General features: G+C 48.4%; 1 long non-coding RNA gene and 1 pseudogene across 1 annotated transcript in view; one reads left to right on the top strand and one right to left on the bottom strand.

Annotated features, from left to right (window-relative positions):
- Window positions 1–9: 9 nt before the first annotated feature.
- Window positions 10–1,405, bottom strand: LOC101567005 (annotated as a pseudogene).
- Window positions 1,406–4,347: 2,942 nt separating this feature from the next.
- LOC111812884 overlaps window positions 4,348–5,811 on the top strand; it is a 3,582-nt gene continuing 2,118 nt past the window's right edge. The window contains exon 1 of the long non-coding RNA XR_002818258.1: window positions 4,348–5,129. This is a non-coding gene — a long non-coding RNA (uncharacterized LOC111812884). The remainder of the gene's footprint in view (window positions 5,130–5,811) is intronic.

Below are 5,811 nucleotides of genomic sequence, written 5' to 3'. Positions count from 1 at the left end.
TCCTTTGGATCTGCGCTTCTGCATGTTCTTCCCCTTGGGCCGCCTCTCACTCCCAATACAGAACACCCCACCAGGACCGGTGACTCGGGTGGATTCTAAGCCCTTGGCAGACTTTTTAAAGGTGAACTCCACAGCCTCACCCTCGTTCAAGCTCCGGATCCCACCATGTGCAGCTTACTTTGGTGCACAAAGACTTCCAAGAGGGGGTCGAGCGAGACCCCAGCGTGGGCGGTCATGGACAGGAAGCCGAACCCTATGCGCATGTTGAACCACTTACAGATGCCAGCACCGTGCAGCAGCTGCGGCTCGTCCGCCACCCAGGCTGCATCTGCTGGCGCCGCCTCGGGCGCCTTCTCCGCTGCCTTGGTGCAGCCACCTGCAAACTGCTGGTTGGACACAGAGCCCAGGATAGTCGGGCCCTTGGTCGGGTGGCTGCTGGCCCCAATGAAGTCTGGAGGCAAAGGGCTCAAAGCACTTTCTTAATACATAAATGCCTAGAGAATGTAAACCTCATTTCTCCAAGTGTTTTCAAAGAATATCCCTACAATAGTGCTTAAAGCATTTCATTTTCTGTTCACTTTATTTGTTCCTTCTACTCATCTAGAAACTTGGGCAGGTTCCTAAGTGATAGTCTAATTATTGAAATGACTGGATCAGAGAAACAAGATCTCATTAGGTGGTACCAAAAGCGGGGCCTTGATGTTGTCTTCATTTTCTTCACCACAAATGCACTAAATGTGACTTTTAAAAAACCACACACACACACATATAAACATACTTGTTACATATATTCATCATCAATGGGTCACAAAGAGGTCACAAAAATGTAGGCTTAATTTAGTTCACAACACAGGTCCTGCGAAAACACATTTCCTTTTCTCTGTAGTTTACAATATTCATAAATTTAAAGCAGTTAAACAATACTTTAAACTAAATTAGCAAAAAAAAAAAGTAACTTAATAATACAGACCTCAGAACCTTGTGAAGTAAAGGATCATGACAGAGAATATTACATTCCCCAGCCTTCTTAACTTATTAAGGTTTCAGATTTCAGTTTGATCCTTGTCAAAATGAAAAATCAGTACACAAAACACTACAAGGTGGGGCTGGGGAGATGGCTCAGTAGAATCAGCACTTGCCTGCCAAGCTTAAGGGCCTGAGTTCAATCCTCGGTTGGGGGGGGGGGGAAACCCACTACAAAGTGTTTTATTTGCACCACTCCCAATATCTACATTATTGAAGGTGTATTATCTATGTTATTAAACTATTATTAGCTACAAGGTAATCTGTTAACTCAATTTTTTGTTGTTGTTGTACCTGGGACTAAACTCAGGATCTTGTGCCCTGTTAACTCAATTTTATAAAGTAGTAAAGTAAACAGGTGAAATAACTTGCCCAAAGCCATTGAAGCGGGAGCTTGGACCTGAGTCCAGTAAATCTGATTTGAGAGGTGGCTTTTAAAAATTCTTTTTTTTTTTTTTTTTTACCATGGATTGGATTTGGGACCTTGTACTTGCCAGGCAGGCAGGCGCTTAGTCCCCTGAGCTATCTTCCTGGCCCCAGAGAGGTGGCTTTTGCCTCCTAGATGTGGTTTGGGGAGCTCAGACAGTCTTATATGCAAAGTACCAGGCAAATGCATCTTCATAACCAACCCACAGCCTCCCCCTCTAGACTGAGTCACTGAAGTTTTCCTATGCAGAAGTTGTGAATCTGTATATTGAAGACTATAACATAAATATACTATACTGTGTGTATAGTGTTGATACAGGAAACTGCCACTTAGGGTTGGTTATTATTAGTATTGATATTAGTATTGATACTGTTGATGGCTAATATATAAGTACTTGGTAAAACTTCATAGGACACAGGAATCATTATTCTTATTATTTTGGGTTTGTTTAGAATTTTTTGGGGGCACCAGGAATTGAACTCATAACCTTGTGCTTGCCAGGCAGGCACTTTGCCACTGCACTATGTCCCTGACCCTTTTTATTGCTATTACTACTACTGTAATAAAGTTCAGTTGAAGCAACAAAAATTGTTTACTTGCCAGATGTGGCGCATGCCTGTATTTAGCATTTGGGAGGTTGAGGCAGGAGTCGGAGACAAGCCTGGGCTACAAAGTGAGTTGAAACTCAGCCTGAACTGCAGAGTGACCCTGTCTTTTTTTTTGTGTGTGTGCAGAACTAGGTATTGAATTTAGGCCCTTGTGCTTGTCACGGAAGCGCTTATTCCACTGAGCCATCTCCCCAGCCCCGACCCTGTCTTAAAAAGAACGAACAAGTTTATTCTGACATTCCATCTCTAGAGCTATTTCCATATCCAGTACTATCCAGCACCCTAATCCTGCACACCTTTTGAGTTTCTGAGGATAGGGAAAGTGGTGGGGGGAGTCCTTAGGGAGCCCCTCTTTAATCTCAGAGCAGCCAGATTTCTGTTTTTGTAAAACAGTGAGCTCACTGTGCACTCCAGAGCAATAACATACTTCCCCTCCTATGCGGGGAGCCGACCTACACCACAGCTCCCCTGGAGTGAGCCAAAACAGGTCTGGAGGTGGCTTCACTTTCCCACCAGCCAGAGGCTCCTTAGCTTCGTTTTGGCTGGTTGACCCCTTTCTTTACATCATTTATTCAGCCCTTCCCTTTATTAAACCAGAAATAGTGGAGAACTAGCAACTTAGCCTCAATCCTCCAGCCAGGCAGCTAGAGAAAGCAAGTTGGATTCTGTGTCATAGTGTTATGTTTGGTATGCACACACATATGTCTCCATCTCCCTGTCTGTCTCTGTCTTCACTGTTACTAAAGGAGATATATATACACACACGCACATACACATGCCGGGGTGTCTTCAGACATACTGAGTTAGGAATCTGCGTGCATTTAAACAGACTTCCATTACAGTCTTAATCATTTAAAAAGCACAGCTCTCTCAGTAACCCCTCCCCCCAGAATCACCGGGATTGATGGTGATAAATTGCTTCTTAACTGCTTGTCTGAGATGGACCTGAGAAGAGATGTGACCAATATTGTGAGAGACAGTAACTCCAGTGTTTTGGAAATGAATTTTCCCCCTCCCTCTTCTCACGCCACAACACTATGACCTCTGTGGACAGCACCTGAGCCTGGGCAGAGGGGGTGGGGAAGCGCCATCTAAGACACCAGGTGCACAGGTACCGGGGTCGGAAGGACTGCAGGGAGGAAACGCCGGAGCTTTCTCCTCAGAGTTCTTTCCCTCTGTAGCTAATTCCCCAGTTTTGCCATCTGAGAACTACCACTCTTAAACAATGCCTCTCCAAACTGAAGCAAAAGGTCAGCTATCCATTTGGCCTTTCCTGAGCATCATAGGCTGACAGCATTGAGCAGCTTGTGAAGAGCCTAAGCCCTTGGATTCTCCCTGCAATTTCCCTCCTGGCTCCCCCTGCGTTGCCAACGTCGGGGGCAAAGAGAGCGCAGGGATGTGGGTTCTCGGTCTGGCACTGCTGCAGCCAGCTGGCTCAGGAGGCCAAGGCTGCGCCTCTCTCGTCACCCCGCTGCAACGCGTGCCGCCGCCAAGCGCTCCGGAGAGAAAAAAGGCCTTTTTTGGTAACACTCAGTCCTACAGTAAGCAGGACCCGGTTCTTTGGCCCGAGAGAGCCTCACAGTAGAAGAAAACAAACGTCTGGGTTGGGCTCTCCTCCGGCCTTTCTAAGGCCCCCTTCCCCGCGTGGCGTGCCAGGAACCCTGGGAGCACAGCCTGAGTCCTGGGCCTCGCTGAAAGTGCACAAAAGGATCATGAAGGGTGAGAAGGGAGCCTAGACTATAGGTGCTTTACCCATTTACTCCCAGGGCGACCGGATCCGTGGCCGGAAGTATTTGCCTTTCCCTAAAGGATTAAGACTAGCATTAAAAAAAAAAAAAGTATTCATTTAGGCCAGAGCGTAGGGTTACGCAAGAGCCACTCGACCGTGAAATCCCAGGAACAACGCGATTCACGTAGAAGCCCCGGGGAGCCGAGCCTGTGCCTCGCGCCAGAACCTGCCCTGCCTGGGGCGCGCGGGCAGGCGGGCGCTCCGCGAAATAGGGTGGAAGGAAAGAGAGGGCGAGTGTAGCGGTTGGTGCTGGCACAGAGGCTGCAGTGAGCGATCGGATCTGACTGCTTTCTTCCTGGAGGGGCGGGGAACAGGGAGGGGAAGAAAGGCTCGCGGGGTGGGTGGGTGGGGAGTCGTTTCTGGTTCCTGCCTCCTCCGGGCTTCCTCTCCTTGCGGGAGTGCAGGGCACGGGGTAGCCCTGCGCTGTCCTCAGCAAATGCTGGCTTGTGTTGTTTTTTAGTTCCAAAAATAAAGGAGCCCTGGAATGAGTTGCTTGGGGACCAGGCCTAGAAGAAAAAAGGGGGGAAGTGCCAGACAAGGGTGCTATTCACGGACTGGGCTGGGTCAAATAACCCCAAGTGGGGGGAGGCAGGAGGCCTTGAACAGCACGGAGTAGGAAGGACCCCGGCAGGTGGGCTGTTGAAGGCACAGGTATGGACAGGAGAAGGCACAGCAGGTGTAGTGCCCCCACCAGCCCCAATACGCCACTCCACACCAGCAAGCCTGCGCCTCCGAGGGGAGGTTCCCACCAGTTCCTGATGAATGGGGGATTTCCACTGCCAGGCCTCGGAGACCCGTTGCTGCCGGCGCTTTCCTACTGTGGCCGCCAGAAGGAGGAGCCTTGAGCCCGGAAACCCTTCCCGCTGTCCCTGCGTCCCTAGGTCACGTCTGGTAGTCGTGGGAGGCCACTGCTGCTGTCTCGGGTTGGGTGGATGGGAAAGGACTTTAAAATATTTTGACTTAAGAGAGCTAGTTCCATTTGACTGTCAGGAAGTGGGCGGGGCTGGGTCGCGTACTTACATTGTGTTGTTCAACTTGGACTTGGCTGACCTTAAGGAGTCCTGTGACCTTGACCAAATCATTTGTGCTTTGGTTTCTTCATCAGTGCACCGGGAATAATTACTTTGCCTCCTCTGCCTTCCCATTGGCCTACGTAGAGGGTATAATATAATGTGCTTAATAAAATGTAAGAGATTGTTAACAATATAATACCAGCACTTGTCCAGGGCTGCAGAGTGCATTCCCAGACGTTATCTCACCAATCCCCACACCAACCTGTGAGGTAGTTGCTACTTTCATCAACCTCCTGCACAGTGAGGAAAGCAGGGCCAGAGGTGGTCCGGAATTACTGGGAACCAGCTTCTCTGGCTGTAAACTTGGCATTTGTTTTTCCACCTTGCCAACTACTAGCCTTTGGGGGTGGGAGGTGTTCTACATGCTTCTACGAAATTAACCTCTTTCCTCATAGGAGTTCACAAGTTAATGTGACTGTTGTCCCAGTAGGTCCAAGATTAGGCATAAATCAGAACCAGGTTTGTTGTTGTTGTTGTTGTTGTTTTGGTGGAACCAGGAATTGAACTCAGGCCCATGTGTTTGCCAGGCAAGCGTTTATTCTACTGAACCATGGCCCCAGCCCTAGAACCAGGTATTTTGGAGAAAAAAAAAAAAAAAATCACTGTCCAGCTTTGAGCAAAATTGGGAGCCATGTTTCCCTGGCATCTTGAGACCTTTTGTGTGTGTGGAACCGGGGATTGAACTCAGGCCCTTGAGCTTGCCAGGCAAGCGGTTATTCTACTAAGCCATCTCCTCAGCCCCCCATGTTGCCTTTATCAGGGTGCACTTTGAAATACACCACCAAAAAAAGACCCCAGACCAAACCACAAAGGGAGAAGGAAAGTAAAAGCAAGTGTTTTGTCTTTTTTGGCTCTGGGAATTTATTCTTGCCTTTTTTTTTTTTTTTTTTT

This window comes from Octodon degus, unplaced genomic scaffold, assembly GCF_000260255.1.
Source record: "Octodon degus isolate 3935 unplaced genomic scaffold, OctDeg1.0 scaffold00007, whole genome shotgun sequence".
Lineage (NCBI taxonomy): Eukaryota > Metazoa > Chordata > Mammalia > Rodentia > Octodontidae > Octodon > Octodon degus.
This window is presented reverse-complemented; position numbering and strand designations above follow the sequence as displayed.